At 40.6% G+C, this 24,154-nt stretch overlaps 2 long non-coding RNA genes across 2 annotated transcripts in view; one reads left to right on the forward strand and one right to left on the reverse strand.

Moving 5' to 3' along the window:
- The window catches only part of LOC127537763 (uncharacterized), a 114,580-nt gene extending 101,427 nt beyond the window's left edge, over positions 1-13,153 (forward strand). The window contains exon 2 of the long non-coding RNA XR_007947587.1: positions 12,626-13,153. This is a non-coding gene — a long non-coding RNA (uncharacterized LOC127537763). The remainder of the gene's footprint in view (positions 1-12,625) is intronic.
- LOC127537749 (uncharacterized) overlaps positions 1-24,154 on the reverse strand; it is a 55,235-nt gene that overhangs the window by 14,726 nt on the left and 16,355 nt on the right. The window lies entirely within an intron of this gene.

The raw sequence follows: 24,154 nt of genomic DNA on the forward strand, positions 1-24,154 counted from the left end.
ATTTTTCAGTGAGGATGTCTTCACAATGGGCCTGGTGTCCAGCACATGAAGTTTGGGGCAGAAAGGATGAGGATTTGCTGAGATATAAGCATTTTAGTCATCATGGTGAGACATCGAAATTCGCCGCGCCTCCACAGACACGCCTTTTGATGACACATCACCATTTTCACTGTGAATCCGTTATCAATATGTCAGGGTTTATGTCACCACATTTGAGGTGAATCTGAACAAGAGACAAAGATTAATACATCAAAGTGTAAAGAAATTACATTTTCTATTGCCAGCAGGTGGCGCTCTGACTGTGAATGGATTTAATCATATGGATGTCATCAGGGCAGGAATCTGATCATACATATACAGTTTCAGGCAGATTGGAATATGTTCAGGGCATTTACACAGCACTTGAAATTTCATGGCGAAGGATCAAAATTCCACAGACCGCCACGGACACGCCCTTTGACTTTGGAAAAAGATTTTAATAACTTTTGCTCATTAAGGCCTCCTGTATGTACAGGTAGAATTTGAGGCGAATTGGAGTTTCCCCTTGGGAGGAGTTCGCTCTGGAAAAAAATGAAAAATGGGCAAAATCTGACATTCAATGCAAAATAGCTCACTTCCTGTTGGGTTTGGAATATGGCTGTCACTGACTTTTTTGTTCAGCCTGATGTGCTGCATATGTGTACCAAATTTGGTAGCTGTAGGTGAAACATGATGGCCGTGGGAAAGTGTAGGGGGCGCTATGGAGCCATTTTGCCACACACCTCTACAATTCCTTTAAAATGAGAAATTTTTCACCAGTCCTGATGTGTGTACAAATTTTCATGAGTTTTTGAGCATGTTTAGGCCCTCAAAAATGCAGTTGTTCTGAGAGACAAATAATAATTAAAGCTGCAAGCAGCATTGAACGGGTCCTCGCATCCTTGCTGGTCAGCGACCCCAAGCATGTCCACCAGGCAATGCTGCGACAAAGTGTATTTAGGGTCATGGATGTAACGAGGGCTGGATTCTGAGTACTCAGGTCAAATTTCAGACAGATTGGAGCATGTACAGGCTATTTTTGCAGCACTTTGTGTCCATCCACGAGGTGGCGCTATCTCTGTGACTGTATAGTGGTCTATGAAACTCATCAGGACTGGACTCTGATCAAACATGTAAAGTTTGAGGTAGATTGCAGCATGTACAGGGGATTTACACAAGACGTCCTGCTTCATGGCGTAACATTAAAGTTCAGTTGGCCGCCATGGCCACACCCTTTGAGTTTTGTGAACAATTTTCGCAAATATGCAACCTGAAGGCGTTTCTTATATATTTTCCCAAATTCAGGTGTTTTGGAGTTATTGCCAGTGAAAAATGAATTGTTGAAAATGACCAAAACTACCAAAAATCTGACATTTAATTCAAAATGGCCGACTTCCTGTTGGGTTTAGAGAATGACTCCAAGAGACCTTTTTGCTTGCACTGACGTGCTACATATGCATGCCAAATGTCATAGTCCTTGGTGAAAGTCTGTGTGGAGGCTATTTTTTAAATGCTGTAGGGGGCGCTATGGTACATGCTGTGAATGTATTTTGGCCTATAAATGTGATCAGAACAGGACTGTGTTTAATCATGTGAGGTCTGAGGTAGATTGGGGCATGCAGAGGATAGTTAGGTAGCACTTGATGTTTCATGGCGAACCATCAAAATTCTGGAGGTCGCCATGTCCACACCCTTTGACTCTGCAAGAATCTTTTAATAACTTTTGATCATTACATCGTGTTGTATATCCTGGCAAAATTTCAGGTCTCTAGACTTTAACCCCGAGGAGGAGTTCGCTCTCAAAAATTAAAAAAAATAGAGAAAATTTATCCACTTAATTCAAAATGGCGGACTTCCTGTGGGGTTTAGGGGATGGCTCCAAGAGGCTTTTTTGTGTGTCCTGGTGTGCTCTATATGCCTTTCAAATTTGGTGGATGTATGTGAAATGTGCTGCCGGGGCTGTTTATTAAACATACTGTAGGGGGCGCTATAGCATGCACAGTGCCAAGAAGCATACCGTGTTCTTCCTTGGGTCGACTGTGATGTGTGTGGTAATTTTGGTGAGCTGTTCAGCATTCTAAGCCTGTCAAAAAGTACTTTGTTTGTCACAAAAACAACGCGTTGCCACGGCAACAGCATTTCATCAAATATCAAAATCTTCACACTGTGGTATTGTCTGGGGGTGAAGAATCAGCTGACCAATTTTCAGAATGATATGACAAACTTTGGAGCAATAATGCACGCAAATGTAATTTCTAAACTGCTTGTTACCAATAGGTGGCACTATGACTTTTTCTAAATTTTTCAGTGTGGATGTCCTCAAACTGGTTCTGGTGTCCAGCACATGAAGTTTGGGGCAGATAGGATCCTTTGCAGCTGAGATATGAACACTTCAATTTTCATGGCGAAACATCAAACTTTGCCGTCCCGCCACAGACACGCCTTTTCTTGACATGTCACCATTTTTTCTGTGCTTCATCATCAATGTGTTCAGGCTTATGTCACAACATCTGAGGTGAATCTGAGCAACAGGCTAAGAATAGTACATGAAAGTGTAAAAAATGTCAAATTCTTGATACCACAAGGTGGCGCTGTGACTGTGAATGAATCTTGCAATATGGATGTCATCGAGGCAGGTCTGTGATCATACATGTAAAGTTTCATTCAGATTGGAGCATGTTCAGGAGAGTTAGACAGCATTTCCTGTTTCATGGCGAAGGATCAAATTTCGACAGGCCGCCACGACCACACCCTTTGACTATGGAGGAAGATTTTGATAACTTTTTCTCAGGAACGCCGGCTGTATGTACTGGCAAAATTTCAGATCGCTAAGACTTTCCCCCAAGGAGGAGTTCATCATAGATTTTGTACAGTTAACGCATGATGGCGCACTTCCTGTTGGGTGTAGAGCATGGTCGTGATTGACTTTTTTGTGTTTCCTGATGTGCTGCATATTCCTCCAAAATTTTGTACCTCTAGACCAAATTCCCTCTGAGTTGGCCTAATACCACTTTTTAAAATTTTGTAGGTGGCGCTATGGAGCCATTTTGGCACACACCTCCACATGCCCTAAAAACTATGAAATTTTTCGCCAGTTCTGATGTGTGTGCAAATTTTCATGACTTTTCGAGCATGTTCAGGCCCTCAAAAATGCAGTTCTTTTGGCAGGATAATAATAATAATAATAATAATAATTAAAGCTGCAAGCAGCGTTGAACGGGTCCTCGCATCCTTGCTGGTCGGCGACCCCAAGCATTTCCACCAGGCAATGCTACGACTGAGAGTGTATTTCGGCCCATGAATGTCACAAAGGCTGGATTCTGAGCACACAGGTCAAATTTCAGGCAGATTGGAGCATATACAGGCTATTAATGCAGCACTTTCTGTCCATCTTTTAATAACTTTTGATCATAACATCGTGTTGTATACGCTGGTAAAATTTGAGGTCTCTAGGAGTAAACCCCGAGGAGGAGTTCGCTCTCAAAATTTAAAAAAATAGAGAAAATTTATCCACGTAATTCAAAATGGTGGACTTCCTGTTGAGTTTAGGGGATGGCTCCAAGAGGCTTTTTTGTGTGTCCTGGTGTGCTCTACAGGCCTCCCAAATTTTGTGGATGGAGGTGAAACGTGCTGCCGGGGCTGTTTGTTAAACATACTGCAGGGGGCGCTATAGCACATGCCCTGTAGAGCAGCATACAGTGTTATTCCTTGAGATGACTGTGATGTGTGTGTAAATTTTGGTGAGCTGTTGAACATTCTAAGCCTGTCAAAAATCACTTTGTTTGTCACAACAACAACACGTTGCCACGGCAACAGCATTTTATCAAATGCTAAAATCTTCACACTTAGGCATTGTCAGTGGGTGAAGACTGGGCTGACCAGTTTCCAGAAGGATATGACAAAGTTTGGAGGAATAATGCACGCCAATGTAATGTCTAAACTGCTTGTTACCAATAGGTGGCGCTATGACTTTTTCTAAATTTTTCAGTGTGGATGCCCTCAAACTGGTCCTGCTGTCCAGCACATGAAGTTTCGGGCAGATAGGATCCTTTGCAGCTGAGATATGAACACTTCGATTTTCATGGTGAAACATCAAACTTTGCCGTCCCGCCACAGACACGCCTTTTTAATCACACGTCACCATTTTTTCTGGGATTCATCATCAATGTGTTCAGGCTTATGTCACCACATCTGAGATGAATCTGAGCAACAGGCTAAGAATAGTACATGAAAGTGTAAAAAATGTCAAATTCTTGATATCACAAGGTGGCGCTGTGACTGTGAATGAATCTTGCTATATGGATGTCATCGAGGCAGGTCTGTGATCATACATGTAAAGTTTCATTCAGATTGGAGCATGTTCAGGAGAGTTAGACAGCATTTCCTGTTTCATGGCGAAGGATCAAATTTTGACAGGCCGCCATGACCATACCCTTTAACTATGGAGGAAGATTTTAACAACTTTTCTCAGGAAGGCCTGCTGTATGTACTGGCAAAATTTCAGATCGCTAAGACTTTTCCCCTAGGAGGAGTTCATCATAGATTTTGTACAGTTAACGCATGATGGCGCACTTCCTGTTGGGTGTAGAGCATGGCTGTGATTGACTTTTTTGTGTTTCCTGATGTGCTGCATATGCCTCCAAAATTTTTTAGCTTTCGGCCAAATGCCCTCCGAGTTGGCCTAATACCACTTTTTAACATTTTGTAGGGGGCGCTATGGAGCTATTTTGGCACACACCTCCACATACCCTAAAAAATATGAAATTCTTCGCCAGTTCTGATGTGTGTGCAAATTTTCATGACTTTTCGAGCATGTTCAGGCCCTGAAAAATGCAGTTCTTTTGGCAGAATAATAATAATAAGGAAAAAAAAGAAAAATAAAAAAACCCTAAGGTTCCAATAGTGTCCTAGGCACCGCTGGTGCCTTGGACAGTCGGTGCCCTTGCACCGCCTGTCTTGCTGAGATATAAGCATTTTAGAAGTCATGGCAAGACATCGAAATTCGCCGTGCCGCCACAGACACGCCTTTTGATGACACATCACCATTTTAACTGTGAATCATCATCAACATGTTTCAGTTTATATCACCACATTTGAGGTGAATATGAACAAGAGACAAAGAATATTACATCAAAGTGTAAAAATGACATTTTCTGTTGCCAGCAGGTGGCGCTCTGACTGTGAATGGATTTCATCATATGGATGTGATCAGGGCAAGAATCTGATCATACATATAAAGTTTCAGGCAGATTGGAGCATGTTCAGGGCATTTACACAGCACTTGAAATTTCATGGCGAAGGATCAAAATTCCACAGACCGCCACGGACACGCCCTTTGACTTTTGAAAAAGATTTTAATAACTTTTGCTCATTAAGGCCTCCTGTATGTACCGGTCGAATTTGAGGCGAATTGGAGTTTCCCCCTGGGAGGAGTTCGCTCTGGAAAAAAATGAAAAATGGGCAAAATCTGACATTCAATGCAAAATAGCTCACTTCCTGTTGGGTTTGGAATATGGCTGTCACTGACTTTTTTGTTCAGTCTGATGTGCTGCATATGTGTACCAAATTTGGTAGCTGTAGGTGAAACATGATGGCCGTGGGAAAGTGTAGGGGGCGCTATGGAGCCATTCTGCCACACACCTCCACAATTCCTTTAAAATATGAAATTTTTCACCAGTCCTGATGTGTGTGCAAATTTTCATGAGTTTTTGAGCATGTTTAGGCCCTCAAAAATGCAGTTGTTCTGAGAGACAAATAGTAATTAAAGCTGCAAGCAGCGTTGAACGGGTCCTCGCATCCTTGCTGGTCGGCGACCCCAAGCATTTACGTCAGGCAATGCTATGACTGAGAATGGATTTACGCCCATGAATGTCACAAAGGCTGGATTCTTAGCACACAGGTCAAATTTCAGGCAGATTGGAGCATGTACAGGCTGTTTATGCAGCACTTTCTGTCCATCCACCAGGTGGCGCTATCTTCGTGACTGTATAGTGGTCTATGAAACTCATCAGGACCGGACTCTGATCAAACATGTAAAGTTTGAGGTAGATTGCAGCATGTAAGGGGAATTACACAAGACTTCCTGCTTCATGGCGTAACATTGAAGTTCAGCTGCCCGCCATGGCCACGCCCTTTGAGTTTTATGAACAATTTTCGCAAATATGCAACCTGAAGACGTGTCTTATATATTTTCCCAAATTCAGGTGTTTTGGAGTTATTGCCTGTGAGAAATGAATTGTTGAAAATGACCAAAAACACCAAAAATCTGACATTTAATTCAAAATGGCGGACTTCCTGTTGGGTTTAGAGAATGACTCCAAGAGACTTTTTTGTTTGCAATGATGTGCTACATATGCATGCCAAATTTCATAGTCATAGCTGAAAGTCTCTGTGGAGGCTATTTTTTTTAAAATGCTGTAGGGGCGCTATGGCACATGCTGTGAATGTATTTTGGCCTGTAAATGTGATAAGGAAAGGACTGTGTTTAATCATGTGAGGTCTGAGGTAGATGGAGCATGCAGAGGATAGTTCGATAACACTTGATGTTTCATGGCGAACCATCAAAATTCTGGAGGTCGCCATGTCCACACCCTTTGACTATGGAAGAATCCTTTAATAACTTTTGATCAGGAGATCGTGTTGTATATCCTGGTAAAATTTCATGTCTCTAGGAGTTAAACCCTAGGAGGAGTTTGCTCTCAAAAATTAAAAAAATAGAGAAAATTTGTCCACGAAATTCAAAATGGCGGACTTCCTGTTGAATTTAGGGGATGGCTCCAAGAGGCTTTTTTGTGTGTCCTGGTGTGCTCTATCGGCCTCCCAAATTTTGTGCATCTCGGTGAAATGTGCTGCCGGGGCTGTTTGTTAAACATACTGTAGGGGGCGCTATAGTACATGCCCTGTAGAGATGCATACAGTGTTATTCCTTGAGACGACTGTGATGTGTGTGTAAATTTTGGTGAGCTGTTGAACATTCTTAGCCTGTCAAAAAGTACTTTGTTTGTCACAACAACAACACGTTACCACGGCAACAGCATTTTATCAAATGCTAAAATTTTCACACTTTGGCATTGTCAGGGGGTGAAGACTGAGCTGACCAGTTTCCAGAAGGATATGACAAAGTTTGGAGCAATAATGCACGCAAATGTAATTTCTAAACTGCTTGTTACCAATAGGTGGCGCTATGCCTTTTTCTAAATTTTTCAGTGTGGATGTCCTCAAACTGGTTCTGGTGTCCAGCACATGAACTTTGGGGCAGATAGGATCCTTTGCAGCTGAGATATGAACACTTCAATTTTCATGGCGAAACATCAAATTTTGCCGTCCCGCCACAGACATGCCTTTTTATCACACGTCACCATTTTTTCTGTGATTCATTATCAATGTGTTCAGGCTTATGTCACCACATCTGAGGTGAATCTGAGCAACAGACAACGTGCTGCCAGGGCTGTTTATTAAACATGCTGCAGGGGGCGCTATAGCACAAAATTTTGCAGTGAAGTTATGTGATGATCAGCAATGGTTTGCCTGTCTGTTCGTCTGTCTGTTAGCAACATTACTTAAAAACAGACCAACATATTTGGATGAAATTTTCAGGGAAGGTGAGAAATGTCACAACAACCAAGTGACTAGATTTTAGCAGTGATGTGGCTTATTGTCTGGATCCACGTATTTGTTTAGGATTTCCCTATCATTGCGAAGTAGAGGCATGGCGTCACTCTAACGATGACTACAAGTGAACACTTCGTCAGCTGCCTGCTGACGATCACATTTTGCAATTCTGATACAAATCTACCGCTGCGGACTTATCGGGACTTACCCATTGGAAATGACACAAGGAACAACTGATTAAATTGTGGAGGTGTTTCTGAGTCCCATCAATTCCCGCCACCCACTACATATTTAGGTCACGTGATTCGGTATCCGTACATAGTATGCACATGCATAACACATAGGTCATTTTGTTTGTGAGTACACCTGTATTAAATAGCCACATTCTATGTAGCTGTGATTTCTGATCATCAATAACTAAAAAACAAATGCTGTACTTCTATAAAAAAAAATGCTGCATTTCTGACGTTTCTCAACAGTCTTGACGGAGTACTATGCTCGCAGAGTGCTTTTCTAGTTATTATATTTGGTAACAACTATATCTCCTCCTCTGGCCACCTGTAAGTAGAGGCTTGTATACACTCTTACTAATAGCACTTTATTAAATGCAGAACAAAGCTGGAAATTGATTAATGTAGATAGACTTCTTAAGTTACAAATATTATTTTGGTGGGGTGGGTTGACTTGATAAAATTGATGACTGTATCAACTAAATACTGTGTATTTTAAACTCAAATTTCTATTTTTTAATTAATACATATATAAATACAAGTTGATGCAAGTTAATAAAACTGTCTTGATAACTACACTTTTCTTCACCCTAAGGTCAAGCTTTCATGTCCCCTCCGCTTTCTGCTTAACATCAGAACGATTTACTTCATGAAATTTGCCAACCTAAAAACTTAATTAAGTACATAACATTTGAAAATTTCCTTAAATATAATGTACAAATACTACTTTGAACAACTTAATTTTAATGAGTAAACAAGTAACTCAAACTTTCATTTTGCTACCAATCACATGGTAGTTAAAAAATACCTTAGATTGCAGGGGAAAACCTAATTCACTTAACACTTTGTATTTTAAACATATTTTCGTTAGAAGTTGTCAAAAAAATTAAAAAAAAACTTACAGTAGTGTGTTTTTGTGTTTCCCCCCCCCCCAAATACATACATTTTACAGCTTCTTCAAATCTGTAATTTGTAGATTAATAGTTGTGAATGCTAAATGTGTGGTCAGAATGTTGGGAGGCAGGTTAAAGACAAAGTCCTAAATCCAAAAAATGATTTAAATGCAACCCTTTGTGTAATGAGTGTGGTCTAATCTTTAACCACAAGGTGCAACAGCTGACAAATGACTAACTACATTTAAAAATTATAGAGGAAGATGTAAAAATATCAGAGAAATCACATAATCATAAATTCCAAATTGAGTAAGAGAAGGAAAAACAGAATCAGTCACTTTACTACAGGCTTTCTCCATTAAAGGCTACTTAATAGATACAGACTGGGCCCTTGGTACCAGTACTTCCAGTCTTCCCCAGAATCCTTCCATCCCCTCACTCTCCATCCGGTGGATTCCTGCTTCTGAAAAACAGCCTCAGGTAAAACAGATTGCAGTTTATGGGCTAGACAAGGATGCCTTGGATTACAGGCAGCTGCTGTATGGAAGTGGACTGAGTGTCTGATCATGACTGAGTGAAGGGAAGGAGGAGGAAAGCAAAGGCCATATGAAGGGAAAAGCATACATTCTCTTTTGTTATAGAAGTGTCTGGCATGAGACCAAATATAAATGAGATTATTTGAAAGCTTTGAGATTTAAGAGATTTAAGTGTGTCAATGTTGCAGTTGTATAATGTTTACTTTGTTGACATGCAGCCATTTGGCAGAAGAATGTTGTCCATCCATCCATCCATTCTCTATACACCACTTTATCCTCACTAGGGTCGCGGGGGTGCTGGAGCCTATCCCAGCTGACTTGGGCGAAGGCAGGGGACACCCTGGACAGGTCGCCAGTCTGTCGCATGGCTACATATAGACAAACAATCACACTCACATTCACACCAACGAGCAATTTAGAGTAACCAATTAACATCAGCATATTTTTGGACTGTGGGAGGAAGCCGGAGTGCCCGGAAAAAACCCACGCATGCACAGGGAGAACATGCAAACTCCATGCAGAAAGATCCCAGGCTCAGGCTGGGATTTGAACCGGGGATCTTCTTGCTGCAAGGCAAAAGTGCTAACCACTACGTCACTGTGCAGCCCAATGTTGTCCTTGTGAAATTGAATAAAATATCTCTTTGGTAGGACTGAACAAATATTGGATTTCTAATCAAAATCACAATTTCAAACAATAAAATTAGCAAATTACAAAGACTGCAGTTCAAGATGTACATTATGCAGAATATCTGATCCAGAAAATATTATTTTATTTGTTTTTTGGAGATTAAAGCTAAATTTATCATCATGTTTTATATTCACATTGGAACAGATGACCATGTTGTGACAAACTGCTATAGATGATCATCACACTCAGTTGTGCAGCTCCCTCTTAATTTTACTGAGATTGCTTAGCCTCTTTTATCTTAATGTTTTGGTTCGACTTTTCACAAACACCGAGCTGAATGCTAATGGAAGGGAGAGCTCCAAGGAGCCACTAACAGTCATGTGAAAGTTAAAACAGGCAGTAGGTCTGTCACACTCCGCCTGCTCCAGTGATCTGGCTCATCAAATGAACTACGAGCGGCTGTGCTGATGCACAGCTGACTCAAGTTCTAATCAGCACAGCTGGCATGAGTTTCCAATCAGTGCGGCATATAAGCCCGACTCCCCTCACAACTCACTGCTGGTTCATTGCTCCACCATCCATGCCACGATGTACTCCGCTAAACCCTGCACACTGCTCCCTGTCTCCTGCATGCTGCATGCTGCATGCTGCATGCTGCATGCTGCATGCTGCATGCTGCATGCTGCATGCTGCATGCTGCATGCTGCATGCTGCATGCTGCATGCTGCTTGCTGGACTCAATTTCCCCTTTGGAATATTTACCCGTTTCACTGCCCTCGCCACGTCTCTTCAGCTGCTCCATTCGTTTTGCCTGCTTCTGCCTTTCCACACCCTTGGGCAATCTGTGAGTCTCCCTAACCCTATAATTTAGTTTTGTTTTATATTTAGTTTAACTCGGCCTTTGGGTCCGCCCTTTTAGTTTAGTTCATCTCCCCGTGACTTCCCTCCTGTTTCAGTTATTCAGAGTTTTCCTGTTTATATATTTTTATTTGTATTAAATCATTATTTAATTCACCCTCCTGTCTGTGCTTGCTGCTTGGGTTCTACCCACCAGTTTGTGAAAAGATCACTATTTTATAAGGTTTGTTTGTACATTATGACTGACCTTCATGGAATGGACTAGGCAACTGTGCTAGAAGATTACTCTGCTCAAAACACTGACAATGGCACCTTGGGACTTTCATCCATAGAATGCATCCACAGAATGCATCCACCTATTTTAATTTAGCCTTAAGTGCTCAACATTGGTTTCCCAAAACCAATGGGTTGGATCCTAAACACTACCACCCATTCAAACCAACTGTAAAAAATGTCTAAAATGACCATAAAAACACTAAAACAGGACAAACTAAAATCATTTGGACCCAGTAAGAAACCACTGTCTATTTTAGAACTTGCAATCAGATTGTTTGCGCAGCAATTGCAGATATTGCAAAATACAAACAATGATAAAATACAGTGAGTTTTAAAAGACTTGTGGTCACATCTGTTAGGGACTTTGTCTATTTAAGTTATTAATGCCTGACTGATATCAAGGAACTGAGTCTGGAATATATTTAGTTTTATTGCAGAGTGTAAAATTTACAACATTTAACAAATGACATTTAAGACATTTTACATACAGTAAGCCATCCAGGGAAAACTTGTATGGCATGCAGTCACTAACAAAATGAAACTGAGCAGTAACAGATACACACGTGGACAAAATTGTTGGTACCCCTCAGTGAAAGAAGGAAAAACCCACAATTCTCACTGAAATCACTTGAAACTCACAAAAGTAACAAAAATTTATTGAAAATTAAATAATCAAAAACAGCCATTACTTTTGAATTGTTGATTAACATAATTATTTTAAAAAACAAACTAATGAAACAGGCCTGGACAAAAATGATGGTACCTCTATAAAAGATTGAAAACTATTTGACCAGAGTGACATGATTAACTCAGGTGTGTCATTTAATTGACATCACCGGTGTTTCCAAACTCATAATCAGTCAGTCTGCCTATTTAAAGGGAGACAAGTAGTCACCCTGCTGTTTGGTGAAAAGGTGTGTACCACACTGAACATGGATAACAGAAAGCGAAGGAGAGAATTGTCCCAGGACATCCGAAAAAAATTTATAGACAAACATCTTAAAGGTAAAGGCTATAAGACCATCTCTAAACAGCTTGAAGTTCCTGTGACAACAGTGGCTCATATTATTCAGAAGTTCAAGACCCACGGGACAGTAGCCAACCTCCCTGGACGTGGCCGCAAGAGGAAAATTGATGACAAATTGAAGAGACGGATCGTTGGAATTGTATCCAAAGAGCCCAGAGCAACCTCCAAAGAAATTAAAGGTGAACTCCAAGGCCAAGGTACATCAGTGTCAGATCGCACCATTCGTCGTTGTTTGAGCCAAAGTGGACTTCATGGGAGACGACCAAGGAGGACACCACTGCTGAAAAAAAACTCATAAAAAAGCCAGACTGGAATTTGCAAAAATGCATGTTGACAAGCCACAAAGCTTCTGGGAGAATGTCCTTTGGACAGATGAGACCAAACTGGAGCTTTTTGGTAAGGCACATCAACTCTATGTTCATAGACTCAAAAACCAAGCATACGAAGAAAAGAACACTGTCCCTACGGTGAAACATGGAGGAGGCTCTGTAATGTTTTGGGGCTGCTTTGCTGCATCTGGCACAGGGTGTCTTGAAAGTGTGCAAGGTACGATGAAATCTGAAGACTATCAAGGCATTCTGGAGAGAAATGTGCTGCCTCGTGTCAGAAAGCTTGGTCTCAGTCGCAGGTCATGGGTCTTCCAACAGGACAACGATCCAAAACACACAGCCAAAAACACCCAAGAATGGCTGAGAGAAAAGTGTTGGACTATTCTAAAGTGGCCTTCTATGAGCCCAGATCTGAATCCCATTGAACATATGTGGAAGGAGCTGAAACATGCCATTTGGAGAAGACACCCATCAAACCTGAGACAACTGGAGCTGTTTGCTCATGAGGAGTGGGCCAAAATACCTGTTGACAGCTGCAGAACGCTCATTGACAAATACAGAAATCGTTTAATTGCAGTGATTGCCTCAAAAGGTTGTGCAACAAAATATTAAGTTATGGGTACCATCATTTTTGTCCAGCCCTATTTCATTAGTTTGTTTTTTTAAATAATTATGTTAATCAACAATTCAAAAGTGATGGCTGATTTTGATTATTTAATTTTCAATAAATTTTTATTTATTGTTACTTTTGTGAGTTTCAAGTGATTTCAGTGAGAATTGTGGGTTTTTCCTTCTTTAACTGAGGGGTACCATCAATTTTGTCCACAGAGCTCAATCACACAAACTATTTTTTTATCAAGTTCCCTGTAGTAATTGCTTGCATGCTGGTAGTGGTCAACTAGTACTAAATGTGCAAATTAGTTCTAGATTAACTAAATCATAGCTGCTGTTCCATGATTGTTGCCCAAGAGTTGGTATTTTTAAGGTAGTTTGAGTGCTGTCTTGCCTTTAAGCAAATGCTACTTTGATCTTTGCAACAGCATACGGTCAGTTGGATTTGGAAACTTTGAGGGTGACACTGCCCTTTCAGTGACTTTTACAGCAATGCCCTTGTCATATATTGTACAACAGACGAACCTCCCAAAACAGCTTGGCAGTCTCTTAGTTTCCTCTCATTCTGATTTAAGAGTTTGTAGTTACTGCCTTTTGCATCATTGCTTTTTGTGAGAACCCATTCTTCAGTACTTTTAAAGTAAAAGCAAACATGTTCATTTCCCCATGCTGAGATAATTGGCTGTGGGATTGCTGGGTGGCGCCCAGAGCAGGAAACTGCCATGCTACTACATCTGACAGAGCTGGGTTTGCTTGGTGGTGCAGTGAGTGGCCTGGGGTCCGTTTCACAAAGCAGGTTTAGTGAACCCTGAAATGACGGAAACTCAGTTTTCAGTTTCAGAAAGGGAGGTAATTCAAATCAGAGAGAGAGGGGTAACTGTAGCTTGCTTCACAGAGAGAGGTAACTTAAGCTCTCGGTCAGTTACCGTAGTAACAGAGTCTATGAATCTAACCTGGTCGGGACCAGGCTTTTCTCAATAAACCTTGAGTTTCTCTCTGTCTCCACCCTCTTTCAGCCACACACGCTATTTGATTTCCTCATTCATTCAATCAGCAGGCGAGTTTTGGCGTAGCCTAGTTCTGCCGTCTGTCAAAATGGCATGTCCTTTCATTAAGGATCCAGTGGATGAAGGAACAGCATTACTGCGCGGAGAATTAAATATTCATTGGGAGATTGTCAGACCACACAGATGTTCTTGCATTTCCGGACAATTATCTTTTTGAGTGGTACCGTTTCACGTCACAGTCCATAATCTACATACACAACCTAATCCATCCTTACATTTGCAACATTACCAACTGCAGTCATGCACTCACATCCCAGCAGATGTTGTGTTTTGCACTGTGTTCCTTTGCAAATGGAATCTTTTTTATATAATGTTGGAGATGCAGAGCACTTCAGTAAGGCAACTGTATGCAGGGTGGTCAAAGTGTGCCTGGCCCTTAAACAACTTTTACCCACACCCTAACAAATTGCTGTAAGAAAACAGCGAAATTCTGACAGTAACATACTGTTTTCCATGAAAACAGTATGTTAACATACTGTTTCCATGAAAACAGTATGTTACCGTAGAAAACAATGCATTCTGGGAAACATTTACTGGCGGTTTGGCATTTCCCATAAATACTGTATTATACTGTATATAACGTTGCATTCTGGGAGTGATGTTGAATTCACGGAGAAGAGAGAACACAAACACACAACACTATGCCTGACAGTAGGAGATGGCGGAGCAGTCGAAGCCAACAAACTTTCTATATTATCCACCTGACTCCTGCACTTTATGAGCAAATCGAGGATCATCCATCTGAATACTGCACTGTGTTAAGCAGATCACATGGCAAATTGATATAGTTATCTATCTGATGATATTTACTTGTACTATCTGGTGAGGACTGGGCATTCTCTGGCTGAAATATTAACAGAATGTCAGATATGGTGACTTGAAATGTTGCAAAAGTCACGATAAAGGGGCAAACTCATGTCGTGCAGGAGCGCACATGGGTGACAGAACAACACTTGTCAAGCTAGTAGCGGTGTTCGGTCACAGAGCAGGCAGTAAGTACCACGGATCCGAAAGCGACCTTAACTTTTCAAAACTTGACGCAGGCATCAGTCGCTTCTATGTAATATGATGATGACGTTTGGTCTGTGGTTCAAAATTAAGTCGCACACGAAATCTAAATATTTGTCAGAAAAATTGCAATTAGATATTTTGTCTAAATTGCCCAGCCCTAATCCATACTTACACTACCTTTTATGTGCTTTCAAGTTACTGTTTTCTACTGTACAGCCAGACAGAAATGCGAGGTGTGTCATCCATTTTAAAGTGAGTATTCTACTTAAACTGGCTGGACTGAGTGACAGTCCAGGGCTGTTTTTCAGTCCCAGTTTGTCCCTGTGTACTATTATCTTTCTATCCCTGCACAAACTGCAACTGCTAACTTAAACTAGCTTGCAGCACTCTAATGCAGTCCTCTTAACTTGTCATGCTGTAACTGGACAGTGCTTTTTCATTCTATTTTTTTTTAGGTGAGACCAATTTCTGAATAGTTCAAATAAGTTAGTCATATCATTCATTTGTTTGTTTAGTTGGCTTGTGGCTAGAAGCATTATTTTGCTTTTATTTAAGGATTTTCCCTTTTCTTTCTCTACATTTCCACATGAATGGGTAACATTTCTTGTAACATTAAAAGACTGACTTTAGTTAACAGCATATTTGTGCATCAGTCAAGAGTCAATAAGAAATTAAGAATTTTAAAAGTGATACTGACTTTCTGACCAACAATTTCTGTTTGGCTCTTTGGCTTCATCTTTTTTTGTTGTGTTATGGGCTTGTACCAGTAAGAGCTTTCAATGTAGCAGATACTCAGTCTGCTTGATACTCTCCTGCCATTTTTTTTTTATCAGCATCAATGCTATTGAGTCATAATATGACACACTAACCTAAAACATCTTTGTTTTTCTATTACCAGTATTTATTGTTGGATGTACTATCAAAATGTTCCCCTGCCAGGTCTGTGCTACTGAATGTACCACTGTATCAGCATATGTAAGGCACATGAGAATTCATAGGAATGTCCCAAACTCAGTTTTCCAGTATGCCTTGCCTGACTGCAAAAGGACATTTCAAAATTTTGCAGCATTTAAATCCCCAGCCCGATCTCACGAGGATTCGTGAAACTGTCACGTAAGTTTTAGTTTCGGTTTCGTGCGCACCAACACGATTTCGTCATGTTTTTCGTGCCGCTCACCACGAAATGCGCACCAATGTATTTTAAACGGCGGACTTTTCGTGCCACTCAGAACGTATTTCAAAAGAATGTGTATATTATATTTTTAATGTAAAACCGTGGCGAATCCAACGCTATATTTTGCATGACATCGTTCCTAAACATAACCCTAACCATAACCATAACCTAACCATAAGCCGGTGGTACACTTACCAATTTGCATAGGAATTTCAAGAATGTCCGGCGGCCGCAAACGCGATCACACAAGCAGTATACGCCGATGGACAGCTTAGATCGTCATGAATCCGCCGGTATAAACCACTTTCAGATGTGATTACCACAGCGAAAAACATTTCGTGGTGAGCGGCACGAAAAACATGACGAAATCGTGTTGGTGCGCACGAAACCGAAACTAAAACTTACGTGACAGTTTCACGAATCCCCGTGAGACCGGGTTAAAATCCCATGCTTACAGAAATAAAGTCAGTGGACTTGTTGGGTCAAGGTTATGTGGTGCAGCTGAACTAACATATAATGTTGAATTTAGCAGCATCACTTGTGAGAATTTTGAGCTTCTCACAGACCTTAATGTGCTACATCTCCTGGAGCTTGCCATGGAAGAATGTGGAAAAGTGATCATAGAATACCTCCGGAGCAAATCTACCAATAAAGATGTCCAGGCTGTCCTCTCTCAAGGTGAGAACACTGAGGTGGCACTCAGTGTTGTCCAGCTGCTGATGGCCTACTTCACAGAGACCACAAACGGGCTTATCCTTCTTGCAGATGTAAGTTTGTTTTTCTTCTTTCTTCATTTTTATTGCATTGAATTGTTGCCATCTTAAAAATCATATCATGAAACTAATATTCTCAATACAATTATATTGGTTGTGCGCTAGAGTTCTGCCACAGTGGCTGATGTTGAGAAGACCCTCACCCTACCCCCGACTCCTCGTCTAATACTGCTTGGTATGTATTTAGTGAAATGACATTCTATATTTTTCATATTAGATGAGCTTTTAAAGTTATCTGTATTCCAGTTAAGCATAAACATTCTTCTAAGCACAGATTTATATTAAAGACAAACTACTTTCTGAAATTACTCTAATTTCACATTCAGGTGGAACAGAGCGTGTGACTGCTGGACGCTGGATGATCAGCCTTGAGAGTCATGTTCTATTTGAGGGCATCCAACCAACATTTGTGACAGGGCTCGCTGCGCTGTTTTCAGTGTACTACATCTTTAACCAACAGTACCAAGAGGAGACTGCCTGTACACTTGAATTCATTCAAAGGTAAAATTTGTGTTGTCTAATAAATCTTTTTAATCTTTTTAACTCTCTCTCTGTCTCTCTCTCTTTCTGTCTCTCTCTCTCTCTCTCTTTGTCTGTCTCTCTCTCTGTCTCTAATAATAATAATGGATTAGATTTATATATTTTTAAGGCACTCAAAGTGCTTTACAATGGATCCATTATTCATTCACTCACACATTCTCACTCTGGTGGTGGTAAACTACATTTGTAGCCACAGCTGCCCTGGGGCAGACTGACAGAAGCGTGGCTGCCAATCTGCGCCTACGGCCCCTCCGACCACCACCAACATTCACACGCATTCATACACCAGTGTGACAGCAGCAGTGGAGGCAAGGCGGGTAAAGTGTCTTGCCCAAGGACACAACAGCACATGACCAGGTGGGAGCGGGAATAGAACCGCCGACCCTTCAATCATTGGACGACCCGCTCTACCACCTGAGCCACAGCCGCTCTCTCTCTCTCTCTCGCTCTCTGTCTGTCTGTCTGTCTCTTTCTTTCGCTCTCTCGCTGTCTGTCTCTCTCTATCTCTCTCTCTCATATTTTACCCTTACCTTATGACCACTTAATATTAGGGTAGCGCAAGGTATTGATTTTCATTTTGTTTGAAGTGATTTGGTCAACTGTAGTTCCTATCACTGTCTTAAAATGTTTCATTTGATGGAGGCTTCTTGTTTTTCTTTCTCACCCTAATGGTGGAACTTCAATGGCTACGTTTATATGCAGTCAAAAACGCTTTTCTTAACCGGAATATTAGCAATAACCCGGTTGCGTACGGCCATGTAAACACCCGCAAAAACCCGAATATGCTCATATTCCGGTTTTTAAAAACCCGAATAAGACCCCTGGGTTACTCCTTTTCTAACCCGAATATCTCGTCATATAAACGCGCATCGGAATATCCCCATAGAAAGAAACATTAATTTGCGTTCTGCGCATGTTTCATCCGAAAGGAATCTTGGTCTTTTGAGTACGGCAACTTCTTGTATGCCACGTCTGGCGCGTGACCCACCAGAAATACACAAGGAGAGGTAAACTGACATGGCGAAATCCACACGTGACAGCACAGCGCCACACAGCGTCAGCACAGCTTCACACAACAGGAGTAACTCTTGTCTGTTTAGGCATGTAAACGGGTTATTCCAAATGTTTCAGAAACCGGAATATTGACCTTAACCCGAATATTGATGGCATATAAACATAGTCACTGTCTAATCACCATCAGATTTGCTACTAGGGTGTGCCTGATATATAATACCAATGCTTGTGTTCTGCCATCATTCTTGATTTTGAAGGCCTAAAACTTAATCTAAATAAAAAAATAAATGCATATTTTGACATCTGATATTATCCATGTCACCCAGCCCTACTTTACATAGTAGCAGATTTTATTTCCATCCCACCTCTAATCTCAGACTGCTGTGTTTTTCAGGCGCTTCATTGGGATCAACCCAGAGAGAGGAACCAAGGCCAGCCGGAGCAAGATTGTCTCCAAGAGGACAGGCAGAGTCGTTCAGAAGAAGTCTGTAACAGTCAATCCCCGTGTGTCCACTCTTCTGAAGAACCTCATAGACTTTGAGTGGAATTACATACAGGTCAGTGAACCCAGGCACTTCACATCAATGCAGCCATAATAATTTCACATTGTTTGCCTTAAGTTATGTGTACTTGTTCTCCTGTCTAGTAAATGTGCTATATTTCACTCCAGAAATGTGGGTATTTGTGCTGTAGAACTGCCATTTATGTTAACAAGAAGGGATCATGTTCACTTGTCCCAGAAAAGGCCCTTGATCAGTTCTATTCTAATCAGACTTAAAGCCTTCTCTTTATGTTTTAAGATACCTGTTTAAGTTAATTTAAAAACAATTGCTTTGAAATGCTGAGTGAAGTCAAAACTGAGTTAGAATTTGTGGCGTGTATTTCATTTTTGCAGAAATTTTGATTATCAAACACTATTGAAATTTGAAGAGGGGTGTCTGAGCTGTTGTTTGTGAAAGAAAGGTAGTTTGAAGGAATGATGTAACCGCTTGTGAAATCCACCATTTAGATTATTCTTTTTAAAAAAGAAAACCTTTTGTCATCTATTTCAGTTTGTTTGAAAGTGGAAGTTCTATATTACATTTGTTGGATTGCTATTATTTTTCAGTCCCGCTGACAAATTGTGCATTTTGTTTTAATAAAAGGCAGTGATTCTCTCAGTGGTTTGATGTATCATCCCCCCAAGTTTTTTGAGTTTATTGCTCCTACTACTACTACTATTATTATTACTATTACTACTAGGCTACTAGTACTACCACTACTAATAGGTGGCTTGCAAACACGTGACTTTAGCGGTGGCAATAACTTCCGGTTAATGAAGTGGTGGTCAGGCCAACCAAAATGACTGCCCCAGAGGAAGGAAAACGCGACTCTTTTTCTGAGTATTTTTGTGCTTTAGATTCTAATTCTCAAACTCGATACATCGAAAAACTCAAATTTTGTGATGGCATAGATCCGTATGTGTTAAGGATTTGACCTACGAGTTGGAAAAATATCCGCCAGTTCAGTTCCCTGATATCTCAAACTGATATTATATGATATTATATCATCATGTGGGTCAACTTACTCCTTGTATTAATTAGAAATATAAAATATCAAACTATTAAATGTTTAACATAAACACTGACGATTTAATTTCACTGTGTGTATGTGTGCAGCTATGGCAGGTAATGCTCTACTATCTACTTTTTTAATTTAATATGAAAATCCGTGGTTATAATTATCCGTAAATATGCAATAACATAACTACATCTCTGGCGTTTATAACAAATCAAATCGTTTAAAAATCGGTTGAAAATTGAGCAAGCTATGGTTAATTAAATAGTACATGCTCCATAGGCATTAATGTTATCAGTGAGCCAGCAGCCCCTAGGTAAGATGGCTGCCACGTAGCTACGTCAGCCCTCATTGGCTGTAAGCTATCTCGCCTTTCTATGAATATCTATGGGACCAGACTTGTGCGGACTTGGGGCGGCCAAATAACCCATAATGCATTTCGTGCCGACCAGCGGTCAAAGGTCGGGGAGGAAACTTTCAGAGGTAACAGAAGATTTTTCAGAATACTGCTGTTATTATACAAAATGTAGTTTTCACATTATTTCAGGGGAGAAAGTAGTTGTGTAAACGTCAAATATGTGGTCAGTTTATCCACATAAAGCCTGTTTTACTCCAACAGTTTCGGAGATGTGAGGCTCCAGTATAAACGGCTATGAGCAGACGGTCAGCCTCACTGTAGCCGCTGAGAGCAGCCGGATGTCGGCAAGACTTTTATAAATCTGCTGCTGACTCTGACAGTTCTATAGCGGTTAAACGGGAATATAAATAGTTTTTACGTTTTTCTAATGGTCACACTTTGGCCTCATAGTGTATTTTTTATTGTTCAGAGAAAAACCGGCTTGAAAGAAGTTGAAGTTAATATTCATAACATACGGTAGTATTTTTAATGTTTTACTCAATCGCTGACTGTGTGCTTCTGAATTATTGTCTGTCTTCATTACCTGTAGTACGACTTTGTTCTATTCTTATGACTGTTACTGTGCATTAAAAATAACATTTAAGCAATATTGTATTCCAGGGACATCTGAAGAAACCCAGATCCTCAATGACTGCTGAGAGACTCCACAGACAGAACATCAGCAGCTCCATCTTTAGCATCTGGACCAGCAGGATGCTGTTCATTGAAACTGAAGGATAAAAAATGTTGAATTGTATTTAAGCATTTTGCAATTAAATATTATTCAACTGTGTTCAAAAAAGGAATTGAATTGTTGAAGTCAGAAGTAAATGTTGCTCTAATCAGACCTGTTTGATCAGATGCTGCTGATGTTTGAGAAGGTTTCTGTTTTATTACCTGACAGGCAGAAGAAGAGCTCACCTGTAGGAGCTCACCTGTAATCAGGTACTGAGTACAGTAGTTGACATAAAATATTCTCTCATTAATCAGTGATGATGTTCAGCATCCAGAAGTCCTGGTGATCACATTAAAGTGTAGTGGTGTTTGTGTATCTGTCAGACTATAAACCTCTGGATGTTGGAGAACAAGCAGCAGGTATGTATTTGGAATGTAGACTAATGTATTTTATTAATGTTAGTAATAAAACTGTAAACCATCCATCCTTGTTTATGAAGTGTCCTTATGAAGGTTTAATATTTTTTCAACAATCAGTTTCTGAAAAGTTTTTGTGGATCCACTGATAGAACTGAGAATGAGACGGTTAAGTTCATCACAAACTACAGCTGTCAATAAATCAGAGGAAAGGGTAAAACATAAAAAAAAAAGATGTATAATGATCTTACAAACCTGAAAATATATATATATATATACACAGTAACTGTTTTAATATTTAAAATGTGAACATGCAAGGCAGTGTTATTGTATCTGTTCCATTTCGTTGTTTTTCATGGTAAAAATAACCGGAGCAGATGCATACAGAGACTGCCTATGAAAGAACCGAGGCGGTGACATCATGAGGTACCCAAGCGTTCCAAATGGACTTTAACCTCAATGCGGTCTCGTGTTCTCACCAAGTCCGGTCTTGCGAGAATGACTTGCAAGACCAGACTTGGCGAGAACGCGAGACCGGACTTGCGGTCTTAGAATTCAGAAATGGCCTGTGATTCATCATCAATGTGTTTAGGCTTATGTCACCACATTTGAGGTGAATCTGGGCAACGGGCTAAGAATAGTACATCAAAGTGTAAAACATGACATTTCCTGTTGCCAGCAGGCGGTATTCTGACTGTGAATGAATTTCATCCTATGGATTTGATCAGGTTAGGACTCTGATCATACATGTAAAGTTTCAAATGGTAAATGGTCTGTATTTATATAGCGCTTTACTATACCTGCAAGGTACCCAAAGCGCTTTACATGATACATCACATTCACCCATTCACACACACATTCACACACTGATGGCGGAAGCTGCCATGTAAGGCGCTAACCACGACCCCATCAGGAGCAATTCGGGGTTAGGTGTCTTGCTCAGGGACACCTCGAACACGACGGGGCGAGGATCGAACCAGCAATCCTTCGGTTGCAAGACGGCCACTCTACCCACTGAGCCATGCCGCCCCTTTTAGAACTAATTTATTGTGTGTATTTCTTTCATTTTCATTAAACAGTTCTCTGTGTTTGTGTGTTGTAGGCTAATACTGGAGTTTGATCTGAGGACAAAAGAAGAGTCTGGTCTTGTTCTCTACATGGATGCAGCTGCTCGGCCATGGAAACCCATTTCATGAAGCTCTCTGTGCACTGTTCTTGAGCTAATCTGAAGGCCACATGAAGTTTGAAGGTCTGTCGCGATTGACTCTGCAGAAAGTTGGCGACCTCTTGGCACTACACCGCAGGCTTTTAAGGTTGCTGTCATCAAACCCTTCCCACAGGAGGGAACAAGAGTATGGAGTAATAGGAGTGCCAAATCAAAATATAAATAAATAAATAATTAAATAAATAAATGTGGAAATATAAAGAGAAATAAATGATTAAATAAATAAATGTGGAACAGGAATTTCCTTTCCAGTATTTTAAAAATATATCTGATACTCATGATCGTAATTAGTTACATAACCATGGATCACCTTTGATTATGTACACTGCGTCCAGTGATGTCAGCCTGTTCCTCTCTGGCTCACCATGTAATGGGCCACAGCAACATTTTCCCCACCCTTGAGGAAGTTAATATATAAACAGACAAAAAGAAAAAAGGAACACTATTTTTCAAAAGTTCTGTTCTTTGGTACTTTTGTTGTTTCAATGCAGGAGGGAGTATTGTTGTTAATGCAATATTTCACTTTATCTTATCAGATCTCACAAGAGAATACTAGTGGTAGTATTGGTGGTATTAATAGTAATGCTACTACTAGTGGTAATACACCAACTACTGCTGCTGATACTGTCACTGCTACTACAACTTGTAATACTATTACACATGCTGATACTACTTCTACGACTCTAACAGCTACTTATACTACTACTGCTGCTTGTACTTTTCGTATTACTGCTTGTACAGCTATACTACAGCTACTATTAATCGTCTGGTATTTGGTTGTCCAGCTGTTAGCTCGTGTTAATGTTTTGCTAATGGCTAAACTAGTTAGCTCTCATAGACCCTCAACAAGATTTAATAATAAAAAACGAGCCCAAAACTATTCTTACCTGTGGAAAGTTATTCCAAGTTTCCTTGTCTTGATCGTCCGATGTAGTGTGGAACTGTATGCCGCACAATGAGCCGGCATTCTTCTTGTTTTAATTTTCGTGCCGTACACATCAATGGAAAACACTGAAACTTTGCCCCCACGAGCTTCGCGTCTCCGTCGGGACACCGCTCAGAGGGGCGTGTCGTGTCTACTCTTCATACGCCTGTGATCAGGAACGACGAGGAAGCCCCGCCTAGAGCCATTTGATTGACAGCTCAGTCCACCAAGTGAAAGCAAACTGATTTGCATTTTATTTCTTGGTGGTTATTTCATAATGGCCTGACACCATGAAATAGAAAAATGCAAATCAGTTTGCTCTGGGCGGGGCTTCCTTTTCAGGGTGGGGAGTCGTACCC

The sequence above is a fragment of the Acanthochromis polyacanthus genome, chromosome 16 (assembly GCF_021347895.1).
Source record: "Acanthochromis polyacanthus isolate Apoly-LR-REF ecotype Palm Island chromosome 16, KAUST_Apoly_ChrSc, whole genome shotgun sequence".
Taxonomy (NCBI): Eukaryota; Metazoa; Chordata; class Actinopteri; family Pomacentridae; genus Acanthochromis; species Acanthochromis polyacanthus.